Source organism: Oryctolagus cuniculus, chromosome 1, assembly GCF_051225735.1.
Source record: "Oryctolagus cuniculus isolate XC-2025 breed Fujian yellow rabbit chromosome 1, ASM5122573v1, whole genome shotgun sequence".
Taxonomy (NCBI): domain Eukaryota; kingdom Metazoa; phylum Chordata; class Mammalia; order Lagomorpha; family Leporidae; genus Oryctolagus; species Oryctolagus cuniculus.
This window is the reverse complement of record NC_142867.1, coordinates 144,690,109-144,708,284: the sequence shown is the minus strand read 5'-3', so window position 1 is coordinate 144,708,284 and position 18,176 is coordinate 144,690,109. Positions and strand designations below refer to the sequence as shown.

General features: G+C 45.1%; 1 long non-coding RNA gene across 5 annotated transcripts in view; it reads right to left on the bottom strand.

Moving 5' to 3' along the window:
* The window catches only part of LOC149128681 (uncharacterized), a 127,454-nt gene that overhangs the window by 7,190 nt on the left and 102,088 nt on the right, over window positions 1-18,176 (bottom strand). The gene's annotated exons all lie outside the window — the stretch shown is intronic.

The following is an 18,176-nucleotide window of genomic DNA, read 5'->3' as shown; positions in this document are numbered from 1 at the left end:
TACAAAAGGTCCCAGGAGTCACTCATATGGGATATTTCCCACCTGTTAAAACTGAGGCTTTGAGCCAGGTCTCATATAGAGAAATTAAGTACTGTGTGCCATAGTTTAGTGTTGTGGAACAAATTTGTGATTTCTGCATATTATTCAATTTAATACTAAGAACAGTATGAAATAATTAACTTTATCCCCCTTTATAGAAAGATAACTTGAGAAGGTAATATTTATGAATATCTAGAGGGCAAACATGGAAGAGGGAGCCAGAAATAGAAATTCCTCATGTTGTGAGAAAGAATTTGGATGTAAGTGACAGCAAATGGCCGGCGCCGCGGCTCAGTAGGCTAATCCTCCGCCTGGCGGCGCCGGCACACCAGGTTCTAGTCCCAGTCAGGGCGCCGGATTCTGTCCCGGTTGCCCCTCTTCCAGGCCAGCTCTCTGCTGTGGCCAGGGAGTGCAGCGGAGGATGGCCCAGGTCCTTGGGCCCTGTACCCCATGGGAGACCAGGATAAGTACCTGGCTCCTGCCATCGGACCAGCGTGGTGTGCTGGCCACAGCACGCCGGCCGCGGCGGCCATTGGAGGGTGAACCAACGGCAAAGGAAGACCTTTCTCTCTGTCTCTCTCTCTCACTGTCCACTCTGCCTGTCAAAAAAAAAAAAAAAAAAAAAGAAAGAAAGAAAAAAAGAAAAAGAAGAAGAAGAAGAAGAAAGTGACAGCAAATATAACTCAACAAAAAAGAAAAGCTGTTGACTTGGGTACCTGAAAAAGTCTGGAAATGAGAATGGCCTTGGGCAGCAGCATTCATGCTGACCTAGAAATGAGAATGGCCTTGGGCAGCAGCATTCATGCTGACCTAAGGATGCCATAAGGATTCATTTTCTAGCATTTCTTGGCTATATTTAGGCTGGCTTCACTATGTCTTTGTGTCTGGCAGTTTCACAGTTATATCCTTCAACCTTCAGCATAATTAAAAATGGGTTGTCTCTTGTATTAGTCCCTTCCAATGTGCTAACATGCACACATCTAACCAGTCACTGTGGCCCAAAACATGGGATGAACTTTTTGTCCAAATTTATCCTTAAAATAAGAGTATCAGGAAAAGACATTTCTACTTGCACATGATCTGAAACTGAGAATGGAGTTAGTTCCCCAAAGGGCCATAGACAGTATATTTACCAAAGGTAAGTGAATGCTGGGTGACAAAATGACAACAAAGCAGATTTTTACTATAGCACTCTCTCTCCTGCATTTCTGTTTTTGTTAGAGTGAGGACATTGAAGCTTAGAGATGCAAGAAGAATGCTGATTCTGTTCAGGTTCTGGGAGGGGAAAGAGTTGGGATGGGCCTTGGTCACAGTGCTTAAAGAGGGCAGAAGCAGTTGGGGGCCCTCTTATCCAGATGGACAAAACATCTAATAACCTGGTCTCTGTCTGATCCTTCTCTCATGCTTTTAGCCTCCATTCCAGGTTAGTTACTCCAATTCTCTAGAAATGATCAACAGGTACCTCTGCCTTCTGAAAAAATACAGGTTTTTGTTTTGCTTTGTTTTGTTTTTTTTTTTTTTTTGTTTTGTTTTTTTGTTTTACTTATTTGACAGAGTTAGACAGAGAGAGAGAGAGAGAGAGAGAGAGACAGAGAAAGGTCTTCCTTCTATTGGATCACCCCCCAAAAGGCCACTAAGGCTGGCGCTGTGCTGATCTGAAGCCAGGAGCCAGTTGCTTCCTCCTGGTCTCCCATGTGGGTGCAGGGGCCCAAGCACTTGGGCCATCCTCCACTGCACTCCCAGGCCACAGCAGAGAGCTGGACAGGAAGAGGAGCAGGCGGGACTAGAACTGGCACCCATATGGGATACCAGCACCACAGGCGGAGGATTAGCTAAGTGAGCCACGGTGCCAGCCCAAAAAAATACATTTTGACATTCTACCCTTTACCTTTCTAGTCTGTATCCTCATGTACCAATGTGTAACCTATTCAGGAACTACAAACCACTTTAAATTTTCTCCCTATCCTCGCAACAACCTTGCAATTTCCTCCCCTTCAAGGATAATTTTTTTTTTTTTTTTTTTTTTTTTTTACAGGCAGAGTGGACAGTAAGAGAGAGAGACAGGGAGAAAGGTCTTCCTTTGCCGTTGGTTCACCCTCCAATGGCCGCCGCGGCCGGCGCGCTGCGGCCGGCGCACCGCGCTGATCCGATGGCAGGAGCCAGGAGCCAGGTGCTTTAGAATCCGGCGCCCCGACCGGGACTAGAACCCGGTGTGCCGGCACCGCTAGGTGGAGGATTAGCCTAGTGAGCCGCGGCACCGGCCCCCTTCAAGGATAATTTTATGATCTACTGTGAAACACAAACCTGTAGAGATCCAAACAGCTTCATCTTGCCTGGCAAACTCCAACTCTGCATTTTCTACACTTTCTTTCTAAAAGGAGGTGATGCCTCTTTTATGAAATCACACAGGTATGTCAGTGGCAACATTAATTCACTATCTACAGGGGCCAGAGCTATGGCGCAGCACGTTAACACCCTACAGAAGCACCGGCATCCCACATAGTTATTGGTTCAAGTCCCATCTGCTCCTGTTCCAATTTAGCTCTCTGCTATGTCCTGGGAAAGCAGTAGACGATGGCCCAAGTCCTTGGGCCCCTGCACCCCCGTGGAAGACCCAGAGGAAGTTCCTGGCTGTTGGCTTTGGATCGACACAGCTCTGACCATTGCAGCTCTCTGGGGAGTGAACTTTCAAAGGGAAGACCTCTCTCTCTCTCTGCCTCTATCTCTTTGTTTAACTCTTTCAAATAAATAAATCTTTAATAAAAATTCACTTTCTACAACAAATGGTCGGTTCCATTGCTGCTGTGAGAGCATCTGTTCACTCCTCAGTGATTACCTGTGTCTTCCAAGCATTTGGAACACCAGGAGATGACAGATGCAATGTTGGTAAAGCTTAGATTATATTTTTTAAGATTTATTTATTTGAGGGGCCGGCGCCGTGGCTCACTTGGTTAATCCTCCACCTGCAGCACCGGCAGCCCATATGGGTGCCCAGTTCTAGTCCGGTGCTCCTCTTCATTTCCAGCTCTCTGCTGTGGCCCAGGAGGGCAGTGGAGGATGGCCCAAGTGCTTGGGCCCTGCACCCGCATGGGAGACCAGAAGGAAGCACCTGGCTCCTGGCTTCGGTTCAATGCAGCGCCGGCCGTAGTGGCCTTTTGGGGGGTGATCCAACGGAAGGAAGACCTCTCTTTCTCTCTCTCTCTCTCTTTTTCTAACTCTATCAAAAAATATTCAAAGAGTTACACAGGGAGAGGAAGAAACAGACTGAGACAGAGGGAGAGAGTGTGAGCGAGGGAGGAAGAGAGAGAGAGAGACCGACCTTCCATTCACTGGTACACTCTTCAATTGGCTACAACAACCGGGAATGGGCCAGGCCAAAGCCAGGAGTCAGGAGCTTCCTGCAGTTCTCCCACCATGGGTGCAGGGGCTCAAGCACTTGGAGCACCCTCTGCTGCCTTCGCAGGCACATTAGCAGGGAGCTGGAGCGTATGGGATGCTGGATTCACAGGTGGTGGCTGAACTGGCTTTGACACAATGCTGGTCCCTATTTTTTTCTTAATTCCTTTGCTTTTGTACTCAAAACAGTTTCACTTTCCTAAACTACTTTTTAAAAAATATTTATTTATTTGAAAGGCAGAGCTAAAGAGAGACAGAGGCAAAGGCAGAGAGAGAGAGACAGAGAGAGAGGTCTTCCATCTGCTGGTTTACTTCCCAGGTGGCCACAAGGCCAGAGCTGAGCCTACTGGAACCCAGGAGTCAGGAGCTTCTTCCAGGTCTCGCATGTGGGTGCAGGGGTCCAGCACTTGGGCCATCTTCCATTGCTTTCCCAGGCCACAGCAGAGAGCTGCATTGCACTTTCCTAAACATCTTCATCCTCCTCATCCATTGAACAAATGTGCTAGACCAGCACAGAGGGAAAAGCAACCAACAGATGCTAACTTTTCAAATAATAATTTAAAAATACTACAGAGCACTTGACTCCACTCCCTCCTGTAGGCCTGCCTTCCTACTATACTGAAAGAGGTTTCCCAGGGACACCTGCTTTGGTCATCCAAGCTGGGATCTGTCCTTCCATTCCAGTTAAAAATACTACCAACAGAAGAAGTTTATTAAAATCCATTCTCTGCTGTTTCCTGTATTTGTTAAATGCCCTACAGTATTTCCAGTCACAGGGTAAGAAATAAAAAATTAGAATATTTAGCTTAATTCCTTTGCAGACTGAGATCGTCTTTCCTTAGCATTGCCCTGCTACCAGCATTTGGTGATTAGCATGTAGCAGGGCACAGGAACATCTAGTGAAATGAATGCGCAAGGGAAGAACTCCGAGGGTCCCCTGGCGCGGCTTCCTCTGGGGCCAGGACTGGGGTACTGGGTGGGGTCGTGAGGACAGGACACATATGGGTGGGCCCACGAGTAGAGAGGCTGGGCCGCATGCAGGGGTGAGGCTAGAAAGGTGGCGCTGTTTGCTTTACTCCCTATTGCAGTGACGGCCCCAGTCTCACCTCAGGCTTCTGCATGCTCTCTGTCGTGTCCGGAAGACCAGAGTTGAGATTTGCCCAAAACATGGAGGTCTGGAAAAGACTTCCGGACGCCCGGGGCACGGGCACTCAGCTCGTCCTTGCAGGGAGGACTCGTCCTTGCTCTGTCTTCCTTCCATTTCAATCCCAGAATGCAGCGCCCGCAGGGCTGGGCTCTCCTGAATAACCGTCATCCCCAGCTGCCAGGACGCGGGCTGGCGGCTCCTGAAATCTCGCGATGTGCCAACTCCCGCGATGCAGCCGCCTCAGAGGCCGCGCAGTCCTGGGCGCTGGAGGCACCTTTGGAGTTCGAGAGCTAGAAAGCACGCAGTAGCAGTCCTGCCAGCCCTTTAAGGCGTCACTTGGCCTTGGCGGTCCGGCCTTTGACCTACCTAACCAAAGCCTGGGATGTCAGTCTGTGGGGGAGACCCCAGGCGCTGCGGACAGGATGGGCCCCAAGAACTGGGATGGACGACACAGCAGGAGTCCTGTCCGCTCTGTCGCTCAACTCCAGGAATGGGCTGTCACCACATGGGCTCTGCCAGGCCCCAGAGGGCCCAGTGCCCTGAGCGCCTGCGGGCCCGCAGGACGGTGTCGGTCGTCAGAGCGCCAGTCCGAAGGCCGGGAGTCGTCCTCCCAGGAGCAGGACTGCGGGGCTCGCCCGCCGCTGCTTGTGTTCAGAGGAGGCAGCAGGTGCTTTCGTCCACTGCGGGGGGACCCGGCAGAGTCTGGTAGGGTGCTGCTCCGGTCTGCAGCTTCCCCTCTCACTCCTGTGCTGGCGCCTGTGGCGGGGTGTCACGGCTTGCGGAAGTCTGTTTGTAAGGAATGGTTTACCTGGGAACTCCGAGGCCTAGGGTCAGTGGGCAGAGACAAGGCCCACTCCTGAGGGTGGAAGCAGAACCTTTGGTCGTGACGTTCAGGAGCCAGGACGGCAAGACCGAGGTTGGCCTGTTCCACAGACAGGCATTTCACAGGGCACAGAATCTCAGACAACTACTTCCAGTTATGTGGGTACTGAGATAGTCACACATTTATTGAGGGCTGGTGCTCCTTGTTAGGTAGGAGTTGTTACCTGTGGCTTCTTAAGAAGTGGAAGGGAATCCTTTTTGTGATTTATTTTTATTTTTATTTTTTTTAAGAAAGTAATATTCAAGGCCGGCGCCGCGGCTCACTAGGCTAATCCTCCGCCTTGCGGCGCCGGCACACTGGGTTCTAGACCCGGTCAGGGCACCGGATTCTGTCCCGGTTGCCCCTCTTCCAGGCCAGCTCTCTGCTGTGGCCAGGGAGTGCAGTGGAGGATGGCCCAGGTACTTGGGCCCTGCACCCCATGGGAGACCAGGAGAAGTACCTGGCTCCTGCCTTCGGATCAGCGCGGTGCGCCGGCCGCGGCGGCCATTGGAGGGTGAACCAGCGGCAACGGAAGACCTTTCTGTCTCTCTCTCTATCCACTTTGCCTGTCAAAAAAAAATTTAAAAAAAGAAAGTAATATTCATCAAATTCACAGGGTCTGGAAAATAGAATTAGAGCAACTGTTCTTAACATTTTGCTGGTTCTTTCCAGATTTTGCTTTTTTTAAAATTTTATTTGAAAGGTAGAGTTACAGACAGTGAGAGGGAGATACAGAGAGAAAGGTCTTTCTGTTGGTTCACTGCCCAAGTGGCTGCAACAGCTGGCGCTGTGCCGATTTGAAGCCAGGAGCCAGGAGCTTCTTCCCCGTCTCCCACGTGGGTGCTCAGGCCCAAAGGACTTGGGCCATCTTCTACACTTGCCCAGGCCATAGCAGAGAGCTGGATTGGAAGTGGAGCAGCCAGGACCAGAAGCGGCACCCAGGCGGAGTATTAAACTACTGCGCCACGGTGCTGACCCTGCTAATATTTTTGTTTTTAAAAGATGTATCTATTTACTTGAGAGGCAGAGTTATAGAGAGAGGGAGAGACAGATAGAGGTCTTCAAACCGCTGGTTTACTCTCCAAATGGCAGGGCCAGAGCTGGGCCAGTCTGAAGCCAGGAGCTACTTCCAGGTCTCCTACACGTGGGCAGAAACCCATGCACTTAGGCCATCTTCCACTGCTTTCCCAGGCTATCAGCAGGGAGCTGGATCAGAAGTGGAGCAGCTGGGACTTGAACCAGCGTCCATTTGGCATGCCAGCCCTACAGGTGGTTGCTTAACCTGCTATGCCACAGCATCAGCTCCTTGTTAATTTTTTTTTAGTGCTTGTTTCCTATCATGTGCTTAAAAAGTACTCTTATGAATATTATTTTTATAATAGCATGTTAAGTGATAGAATATTCTTCCTTTTGTTGGTGTTTGATTAGTTTCTAATTTTTAGAAACAATGTTTTGCTTACCATATTTGTTAATAATTTTACTTGCTTATATCCTTATCCCATTCTAGACAGGATAAAGATTTCCTAAATGTTTGATCGTTTCCTAACCTAAAGTTCTGCCTGTTGCCTACTACTTTTTCTTCAGCTTTCTTAGATAAGCTATAGAAACAGGTAGTTAGCTATTTCGGTAGTGAATTCTCTTAATTTTAAGCCACTGAAACTAATGGCTTGTTCATCCTCATTGTAAACTCTTCCAGTTTTAAGCAGTTCCTCCTTCTCCTATCTACTCTTCCTTTTATATTCCCATAACCAAGTAATAACACTGGGGCATATAAGCAACTAATGAAAGTTTCATTGTACACTACTTCTATTTTCCTCAAAGCTAGTCAGCTACTATATGGATACGACAGAAAAACATGCTGGGCAGAGAAATCTAGAATGCTCACGCTGTACCATACAACCCCCACAGGGACTTTAAGATTTTTCAGGTCAAGAACTTAATTTGGGGGGGGAGGGGAATGGTGCCGTGGCATTAACAGGTAAAGCTGCCGCCTGCAGTGCCGGCATCCCATGTGGCGCCGGTTCAAGCCCTGGCTGCTTTACTTCCAACCTAGCTCTTCGTTCTGGCCTGGGAAAGCAATAGAAGATGGTCCAAGTCCTGGGCCCTGTGCCCACGGGGGAGACCCAGAAGCTCCAGGCCTCTGGCTGAGATCGGCCCAGCTCTAGCTGGTGTGGCCGTTTTGGGAGTGAACCAGCAGATGGATGACTTTTCTCCCTGTGTCTGCCTCTGCCTCTCTGTAACTCTGCCTTTCAAATAAATAAAAGCTTTAAAAAAAAAAAAAACCTTAATTTTGTAATCAATGTTTTATTGTGATGTGCATGTTCACATTCTGAGTCAAAATTCTCAATAAAGTTAAATGCCTCATTTCAAGACAAAAATATCCCATTCCACATCAAATTTTATGTTTACTTATTTGCTCTTTTTATCTATATAGTCTCTTGGTTTCCTTTTGATTCAATATAACCTATTGCTGTCAATATTTATTTTGATGTCACTGATATAGCTACTTACTTCAATCTGACTTCTGTATTTGATGTATTGCTATCATGTGTCATTATGTGACCGAAAAAAAGATGTTTCACTGATTTTCTTCTTGGCTTTTTTGTTTCAGTGATTTCTTTAATTTTTACTTATTTACTTCCTTTTTCTTTGATACTCTTTTTAAAAATTGCTTAAGGTAGAATGCTAAGGTTCCTGGTTTGAGAACTTTCTATTCTGATATAGACACCTAGAGCTAGAAATTTCTCTCCACTGCTATAACTGTATCTCATAAATTTCAGTGTTTTGTCTTTGCTTTTCATTCCACTCAAAATACTTCCCAATTTTCCTTTTGAGTTACTCATTAATTCTAAGATTACATTTAATTTCTAGGTATTTATGTATTTTCATATTTTTTGGTATTGATTATAATTTTTATTGTAGGAGGATATATTTCATCTAATTTGAAGTTTTAACTTTTTTGTGATTTTTTTCTTAATTTTGGCCATGCAGTTGTACCTTCTTCTATTGATTTGTGAAGTATACTACAGATGTTAATTCTGCCAAATAGTTTGCTACTGTGTTCAAGCCTTCTATGTCCTTACTGCCCCTTCTTGAAATGAAAAACTATGAAATGATTCTCATTTTTGTATGTAACATTTTTTTCTAAAGTTTACTTTCTGTATAATTAAAATAGATGGTTAACAGAGATAATCTAGCTTTTTTTATTTCTGCTCCTAAGACTGGATAATTTTAATTAGGAATCCTTCAAGTTCACTAATGTTTTTTCTTTTGCTTGCATAAATGTGCAATTAAACCTATCTAGTGAGTTTTTATTTCAGTTGTTGTTCATTCCAGCTTCGAAATTTCAAAGTGGTTCCTTTTCATAACTTCTTTTTATTGATATTTCTTATTTGTTGATATCAGTTTCCTGATTTCCATTAGTTCTTTGGTTTTTTTTAATCTGTTTGAACATATTTCTAACAATTGACTTATTGTCTTCTAGTAATTCCAGTATCTGAACCTCCTAGGCAGAATCTGTTAATTTCTTATTTGCTATGAATTAATCATACTTTCTTGTCTCTTGGCATATCTTGTATTTTTCATTTGAATAGTGGATATTTTGAAGTAACTTTGGAAATCAGATTCATCAAGTTTCTCTAGGATTAGTTGTTGTTATGACTGTGAGTTGTAGGTGTGGTTTCTTTAGTGAATTTTTCAAACTATTTTAAACTAGCTGTTCTGAGACCTTCAAAACTAGCATTGTGCTGGGGTGTGGAACGGGGCAAGGGTAAGCTAGAAGGTCCTCATGCTCTGTGCAGTGCTTCAGTGCTTTTGCTCCTGGTTATGTGTTTGTTTGGTGGCTGTATATCTTTGCTAGCTTCCAGAGGGCCAATATGTTTTAATCCGATGGATTTTCCATATTTCTGGGGAGGGATAGCTCCCCAGAATTCTTGTCGGCCATTTTGCTGCCATCTCTTTCCTGTGCCCAGATTTTTTTGATTACAGTGATTTATGTTTTCTCTTCTTTTTAATGTGTTGCCTTATATATTTTTTAAAGATTTTATCTATTTATTTGAGGAGTTACACACAGTGAGAGACAGAGAGAAAGGTCTTCCCTCCATTGGTTCATCCCCAAATGGCCGCAACGGTCAGAGCTGTGCCAATATGAAGCCAGGAGCCAGGTGCTTCCTCCTGGTCTCCAAGCACTTGGGCCATCCTCCACTGCCTCCTCAGGCCACAGCAGAGAGCTATATTGGAAGAGGAGCAGCTGGGACTAGAACTGGTACCCATATGGGTTGCCAGTGCCACAGGTGGAGGATTAACCTACTGCACCATGGCGCAGGCCCCTGCCTTATATTTAAAATAGGTTTTCAGGAGCCAGAATTGTGGCACAGTGAACTGGCTGCCAAATGCCGTCTGGCATCCTATACTGGAGCAATGATTTGAGTTCCAGTGGCTTCGCTTTTTATGCAGCTCCCTGTGAATGTGCCTGGAACAGCAGAAGAGTATGGCCCAAGTGCTTTTCCTCCTGCTTCCCAAGTGGGAAACTGGATGGAGTTTTGAGTGCCTGGCTTTGGCCAGGACTAGCCTTGGCCATTGTGGCCATCTGGGGAGTGAACCAGTGGACTGAAGATTGCTCCTTTTCTGTCATTTGACCTTTCAAATAAATAAATAAATCTTAAAAAAAAAATAAAGTGGGTTTCTCGTAGGCAGCATATAATTGCCTTTTAACTGAATCTGGCAGTTTCAAGGTGTTCAGACCATGTGAGAGGCACATTAAAGGCTTCCAAAGATGTCCAAGCCTCATTTCTGGAACCTGTGATTATGTTGCTTTAACTGCATAAGTAAATTCAATTCCCAGGTGGGATTCAGGTGGTTTATCAGGCAACCTTAAAATATGGGAGATTTTATGGCATTGTGGTGTAGCCCATAAAGCTGTAGCAGCTTGCAATGCTGATGTTCCACATGGGCCTCATGCAAGTCTCTGATGCAGCTCCCTGCTAGCAGCCTGGGAAAATCAGGACAAGATGGTCCAAGTGTTTGGGCCCTTAGAAGCTCCTGGCTCCTGGCTTGGGCCTGACTCCACACTGGCTGTTGCAGCCATCTGGAGAGTGAACCTGCCAGTGGAAGATCGTTCTATCTCTCTCTACCTCTTAATGAAAACAATGCAATGATTGGCCTTGTATTAAATAGTTGCTAATTCCTGAAACAAAAAAAAATGTTGACATAGAGATAGAGATGTTTGATTTTCCCAGATTAGGTTATAATTTGTTTCTGTGATAAGAAGGGCACTGGATTGAGTGTTCCTCAAGAAAACATGAAGTGGGGGTTCAAAGTTCAGATTACTTGCATGGGGAAGTATGCTTAACAGAGAAACACTAGAGTTCTGTTTGCCTAACATTCTCCTGAGATAAAGTATCAGTTTCTTTAGGACTTTTTTTTTTTTTTAAGATTTATTTGTTTTTTTGAAAGTCGAAGTTACACAGAGAGAGGAGAGGCAGAGACAGGTGGGAGGGGTCTTCCATCTGCTGGTTCAATCCCCAATTGGCTGCAACGGCCAGAGCTACATAGATCCAAGTCAGGAGAAGAAAGAAAATGGACAAGTAAACCAATAAATAAGAATACAACTGGCTGGCGTGGTGGATCACTAGGCTAAACCTCCACCTGCGGTGCCAGTACTCCAGGTTCCAGTCCTGGTCGGGGTGCCGGTTCTGTCCCAGTTGCTCCTCTTCCAGTCCAGCTCTCTGCTGTGGCCCGGGAAGGCAGTGGAGGATGGCCCAAGTACTTGGGCCCTGCACCTGCATGAGAGACCAGGAGGAAGCGCCTGGCTCCTGGCTTCGGATCAGCACAGCGCGCAGGTCGTAGCAGCCATGGGGGGTGGGGGGTGAACCAACGGAAGGAAGACCTTTCTCTCTGTCTCTCTCTGTCACTGGCTAACTGTGACTGTCAAAAAAAAATACAACTAGCATATATAAATCATAAGAAAAAATTAAATGAGATTTTTAAAAAAGATTTATTAATTTATTTGAAAGTCAGAGTTAGAGAGAGAGAGAGGTCTTCCATCTGTTGGTTCACTCCCCAGTTGGCTGCAGTGGCTGGAACTGTGCCAGTCCAAAGCCAGGAGCCAGGAGCTTATTCCAGGTCTCCCATGTGGGTGCAGGGGCCCAAGGACTTGGGCCATCTTCTACTGCTTTCCCAGGCCATAGCAGAAAGCTGTAATGGAAGAGGAACAGCCGGGTCTTGAACCAGCGCCCATATGGGATGCTGGTGCTTCAGGCCAGGGTGTTAACCCACTGCGCCACAGCACTGGCCTCTAAATGAGATATTATAGTGTAGCAAGTGGCATTTACAGTGCTAATTATATCAGGTACTAAGGACAGGCCTCAAAAACAAAGTGATTTAGACCTGAAAATTTGGGAAAGGAGATATCCAACATCTAAGGGAACTACAATCCAAAGGACCTGAAATGCAATGCAATGCAATGCAATGCAATGCAATGCAATGCAATGCAATATATCAAAGGAAAGGAAAAGAGGCAGACATGGCCAAAGTGTAGAGATTACGGTAAGAGTATCAGGAGGGAAGACTGGGGGAAGTTTTTAGACTGAGATTTGGAGGTGTTTTTTATTATAACTTTCTAATATTTAGAAGTCACTAGAGTGCTTTGAGTTGGGAAGTGACATAATATACCCCCTTGTACTTTCTCACATGCCTAACCTTCAGCTTTTCCATAGGGTTTCTGAGTCAGTATTTCAGATAATATGTTCTCTGAATAGTTCTGTCCAAGTAGACTCATTCTGTGACATGGTAGTAGTAGTATTCTTTTTTAAAATCATTGTCTGATTTTCTCAACATTTTTGGTCTCACAAGATATGTAATAACATAATTATCAAATGAAGTAAGATTGAGTTCGTTTAGCTGTCAGTGCTTGCATAATGACTGCTTATGGATTACAAACATTTAGCTCTTAGATGTATTTTCTTTAGTCCATTTGGAAATGTACATATTGGGAAATTTAAGGTAACTTGAGAGTAACATAATGAACATTTTCTCTGTAATCCAAAGGCTCATATTTTGAAAATAATATCAGAGAAATAAGTTACAAGAAGAGGAGTAAAGGAAAGCTAAAAGAAAAGGAATCTGGGGATACAGGGTCTGTGAAGTTAAAGCTGGAATCCTGTAGGTTGCCGTTCAGCATACATGGCATGCAATGTTGAGAAAGCTGTCATATTATATAGGGCTGATGGAATCAGAGAGCCATCATACAAGGGTCCTCCAAAAAGTTCATGGACAATGGAATTAAAAGATATTTTGTACAAAAATATTTGAAGTCCATGCAGAGTTTTTTATACTATACATTTTCCACGAACGTTCTGAAGTGCTCTCATATAATCATATAAAAAACTCTGATTTATGGGTTCAAATCCCCATTCTAATTGTTTTGGATAAGTTTATTTTTCTATGGTTCAATTTTCTTCTCTGCAAAATAAGACAATAAATACTTTGTTAATAGGGCTGCCATGAGAATTAAGTGATTAATAAATACAAAGCACTGAGAAAAATGTTACTTGGTATTACTCAGTAAGCTTTATTATTACTGTTAGTCTCATTTTACAGGCAACAAAATCATTATGCTCAAACAACTTATTGACATTGCTGAAGTTACCCAGTAAGTTCATGAAAGAGTCAGATCCTGAAATCTAGATCTTTTAAGAAGCTCTCCTGGGGCCAGTGCTGTGGTGCAGCAGGTTAAAGCCCCAGCCTGCAGCGCTGGCATCACATGTGGGCACTGGTTTGGGTACTGGCTGCTCCACTTCCAATCCAGCTCTCTGCTGTGGCCTGGGAAGGCAATGGAGGATGGCCCAGGTTCTTGGGCCCCTACACCTGTGTAGAGGACCCAGAGGAGGCCCCTTGTGGGGAGCAACTGAGACTAGACTAAGTTACTGGAATTAAGACTTATTCTATGCATCTGCTCTCCCACAGTATGGCGCTGAGAGAGAGACCAAACAACCTCTACGCAGCTGCCTCATCAGTTTGACTGATGAGCGGCAGCAGCTGATCCTGCTCCTGATTGGAGGAGAGCAGCGTGCTCGGCGTGTGGGCAGCAGAGTTGGGATTGGTGGAAGAGGACTATAAAGGAGGAGAGAAAAAACATGCACCAGGAACATCTGAGGGAACACCTGAGGAACATCTGAGCAGCCCCCAAGAGAGCCGGCCGGCAGTGTGCCACTCCTCCGCGGAAGCGGGGAAAGCGGCGGGGTGGTGGTGGTGGTGGTGTGTGTGTGCCACCCCTCCACGGAGGTGGAGGGGCCGGCAGCTAACCCAGGATGGCGTCCTTCCTCCGCGAGTGAGGGAACGGCAGCTAACCCGGGAAGAGCCGGGCAGAAAGAACAGCGCAGGGTCCGGTGTCGTTCCTCCATGAATGGGGGAGCGAGAGCCCCTGGCTCCTGGCTTGGATCAGCTCAGCTCTGGCCATTGTGGTCATCTGGGAGGTAAAACAGCAGATGGAAGAACCTTTCTCTCTCTCTCTCTCTCTCTCTCTCTCTGCCTCTCTCTGTAATTCTGTCTTTCAAATAAATAAGATAAATCTTTTATTAAAGATGCTTTCCTGGCCATAAATATTTTGAGAGTAATTTGAATAATTTGGAATGAGTATCAAAAATGGCCAGTTCTACTCCTGTTTAATTCAATGTTTAATCTAAATCAATAGTTGATAACTTTTCTTGGAAAGAAATTTGAATGGTAAATTAGTTTAAATGGTAATCCATAATTTACTCTTAATATATTGTCTGTAATACTTAAAAACTAAAAAGGAAACATTATTTACTATAAATATGTATCATAAGCCCCAAATGGTAGAGTTAGAAACGTGCCAGGGGATTCCAATTCAATCCCATCAAGGTGACATGTACCAATGCCATCTCACTAATCCAAGTGATCAATTCCTGTTCACAATTGATCATAATGATAGGACTAAGAGTCAAAGGGATCACATAAACAAGACTAGTGTCTGCCAATACTAACTGATAGAATAAAAAAGGGAGAGAATGATCCAACATGGGAAGCGGGATAAATAGCAGACTCAAAATGGCAGATGTCCTAAACAGCACTCTGGCCTCAGAATCAGCCCTTAAGGCATTCAGATCCAGCTGAAAAGCCCATGAGAGTATTTTAGGCATGGAAAGCCAAAACACTGTGGAAAAAAAAAATGACCTAAATGAAAGATCTCTGTGAGTGAGATCCCAGTGGAAAGAACAGGCCATCAAAGAAGGAGGTACCTTTATCTGAAGGGAGGACAGAACTTCTACTTTGACTATGACCTTGTCTAAATATGATCAGAGTCGGTGAACTCAAAAGGCCTCCATAGCCTTGGCAATTCATGACAAGAGCATAGGGTGATTACTGATGCCATAAACAAGAGTGTCAATTTGTTAAGTCAACAACAGGAGTCATTGTGCACTTCCTCATGTAGGATCTCTGTCCTTAATGTGCTGTACATTGTGATTTAATGCTATAACTAGTACTCAAACAGTATTTTTCACTTTGTGTTTCTGTGTGGGTGCAAACTGTTTAAAGCTTTACTTAATATATGCTACATTGATCTTCTGTATATAAAGATCATTGAAAATGAATGTTGATGTGAATGGAAGGGGAGAGGGAGTGGGAGATGGGAGGGTTGCGGGTAGGAGGGAAGTTATAGGGTGGGGGAGCCATTGTAATCCATAAGCTGTACTTTGGAAATTTATGTTCATTAAATAAAAGTTTTAAAAAATATCAAATTCAGGATTTTCTGTTCTCAATACTCTTTAAAAGTCTTACAAATAATGGATGACCATAAGAGCTTATGGTTTTTGTATGTATTATTATTAAACATACAGAAATTAAAAGTAACAAACACAAAATTTATGGATTCGTTTAAACTAAAGCTATTAAATGCTACCATAAATAACACTTGTAATGAAAATAGCTATTTTCTAAAACATATTTAATGAGGAAAGCACCATTATTTTATATTTTTGCAAATCTCTAATGTCTGGCACAAAGAAAGATTGCTTGATTCTCTTACCTGCTTCTGTATTCAGCCTGTTGTAAAATCAGTCTGGAAAACTCCCGTACATATGCATCTTATTTTTCATATAATTTTTTTACATATTTATATGAGAGGGAGAGAGGGAAGGAGAGAGACAGAGAAGGACAAAGCACTCCCAATTGTTGGTTCACTCCCCAAGTGCCCTCAATAGCGAGGGCTGGGCTGGGGCATTGGGCACCAGATGTTGCTGTGGATTCATTTTGAGGAGCGTGGTGGGAACAAGAGGCGTGGAGTCACCACACAGACCCTGGGAGTCAGGTGAAAGCAGGCCAGAGGCGAGCAGTCTGCAGATTCGTTTATTTCAGTTGGTACAGGGCTTAGATAGCCAAGGCAGCCAATCTGGTCAAGGGGCAGTTTATGCCCTAACCAGTCACAGCCTGTTGCCAGGCAGGCTCCGTTGCCAGGTGGGTTTCAAAACCATTCCTGAGTAACTGATGCTCGCTTGCCAGCAGCCATCTTGGCATGGCCTTCTCATTCCACCACAGCTGAGAGCTGGGAATGCAATCCATGTGGGTAGCAGGGACCCAGTTATTTGAACTGTCACTACTACCTCTCAGCATCTGCATTAACAAAGCTGAAGTCAGCTACTCCAATTATGGATACAAGCATCTTAACTACCTGCTCCATGAAAGTCATTTTCACCAAAACAAAACAAAAACCAAAACAGGCAAACAAACAAAAAAACAAAAAACCCTTGATAGTGTCAGGGACCACTAGGGATTCCCAAAACATGCTTTGAGAACCATTGATGGGGCTGGCATCATTGTGTGGCAGATAAATATGCCACAGCCTACCATAAGAGTGCTGATCCAGTTCAGTGCTCTTGCACCTGGGAAAGCAGTGGGAGAAGGCCTAAGTACTGTCACCCTCCCTTATGGAGTCCCAGGCTCTTCGCTTCAGTCTGGCACAGCCCCGGCTGTTGTGGCTATTTGGGGAGTGAACCAACAGATGGAAAGTCTCTCTCTCTCTCTCCCTCTCCCCCTCCCCCCTTTTACTCTTTCTTCTCTTTCGTCCCTCCCATGCCCCCTTCCTCTCTGTAAGTATTTTTTAAAAAGTGAGAACCATCGATGTAGATAAAAATGGATTTGAATTTGAGATGAATGATATAAATCCTACCCAATTTTCAAAATTAACTTTAGAGATGGAAAGTCAATGTCAAAAGCAAAGTTTTCCAGGGACCATTTGTGGCCTTTGTATAACATCAGTGACTCCAGGGACAGGCGTTGTGACTCACTGGATTAAGCCATCACTTGGAATGCCCTCATCCCATATTGGAGTGCCTGGTTTGAGTCCCAGCTTCTCTGTGCTTCTGATCCATGTTCTTTACAATGTACTTGGGAGATCGTAGATGAATGCTCAACTATTTGGGTTTCTCTCACCTGAATGGGAGAACCAGAGAGAGTGCTGGCTCCTACTTTTGGTTTTGTCTATCTCTGGCTATTGTGGACATTTGCGGGCGAATCAGCAGATGGAAGATATGTCTCTGTGTCTCTCCCTCTGTGTTTCACTCTGCCTTTCAAAATTAATTAATTAACTTTTAAAAAGATTAGTGACTCCAGTTAAATATTACAAGTGATAGCAGAGCTACCCCCATTGCTTTGACTAAACAGTAAATAGCACTCCTAAATTTGTGTGTCCAAAAGAGGTGAAGTGAAATAGAAGTGGTTCTCAGTTGCTCAGAAGACAATGAGTGTGCTCTGATTTCACAGGACAATGAGAAATATTCTTTTTTAAAAACCTTTATTTAATAAATATAAATTTCCAAAGTACAACTTTTGAAGTATAGCGGCTCCCCCCCTGTCGCTCCCCCTCTTCATGGAGGAACGACACTAAACCCTGCCTAGGCTTCATATCCGAGTCACGGCACCATTATGTCGCTCCCCGTCTTCGTGGAGGAACGACACAGGACCCTGCACTGTTCTTTTGTCTGCTCGGCCCTCCCCGGGTTTGCTGCTGGTTCTTCCCAGGTTGGCTACCATCCCTTCCACCTCCGTGGAAGGGCAGTTCCCCCTACCACATTCCCCACTTCCGCGGGGGAGCGGCACACCGCCAGCTGGCTCTCTCGGGGGCTGCACAGGTGTTCCCCTTAGATGTTCCCCTTAGATGTTCCTGGTGCATGCCGTCTCTCTCCTCCTTTATAGTCCTCCTCCGCCAATCCCAACTCGGCTGCCCACACGCCGAGTACGCTGCTCTCCTCCAATCAGGAGCGGCTCTTGCAGCTTATCAAGTTGGTAAGAGGCAGCTGGGTAGAAGCTGTACGCTCCTCTCCCAGTGCCACATTGTGGGAGAGCAGATGCATAGAATAAGTCTTAATTCCAGTAACTCAGTCCAGTCCGGGTTGCTCCCCACAGATCCCCCTTTCTTTTTATTTTTTGGCGTTGATACGCGCCTGTCTTCGGTGTCCCGCGGCACACACTCTGCTCTGCTTGCTAGAGTTGCCCACAGGTGCTTACAAGTCCTATCAATCAGGCAAACCGAATCCGGGTCCTCTCTTCGCCATGTTGTGAGGAGGTTTTTAGGCACTGATGCGTGCCTGAGTTCGGTGCCCTGCAGCGCATGCTCTGCCAGAACTGCCTGCAGGTGCTTACAAGCCCTACTAATCAGGCAAACCGAATCCAAGCCTTCTCATTGCGGTATTGTGGGGAGACTATTGATGTTAA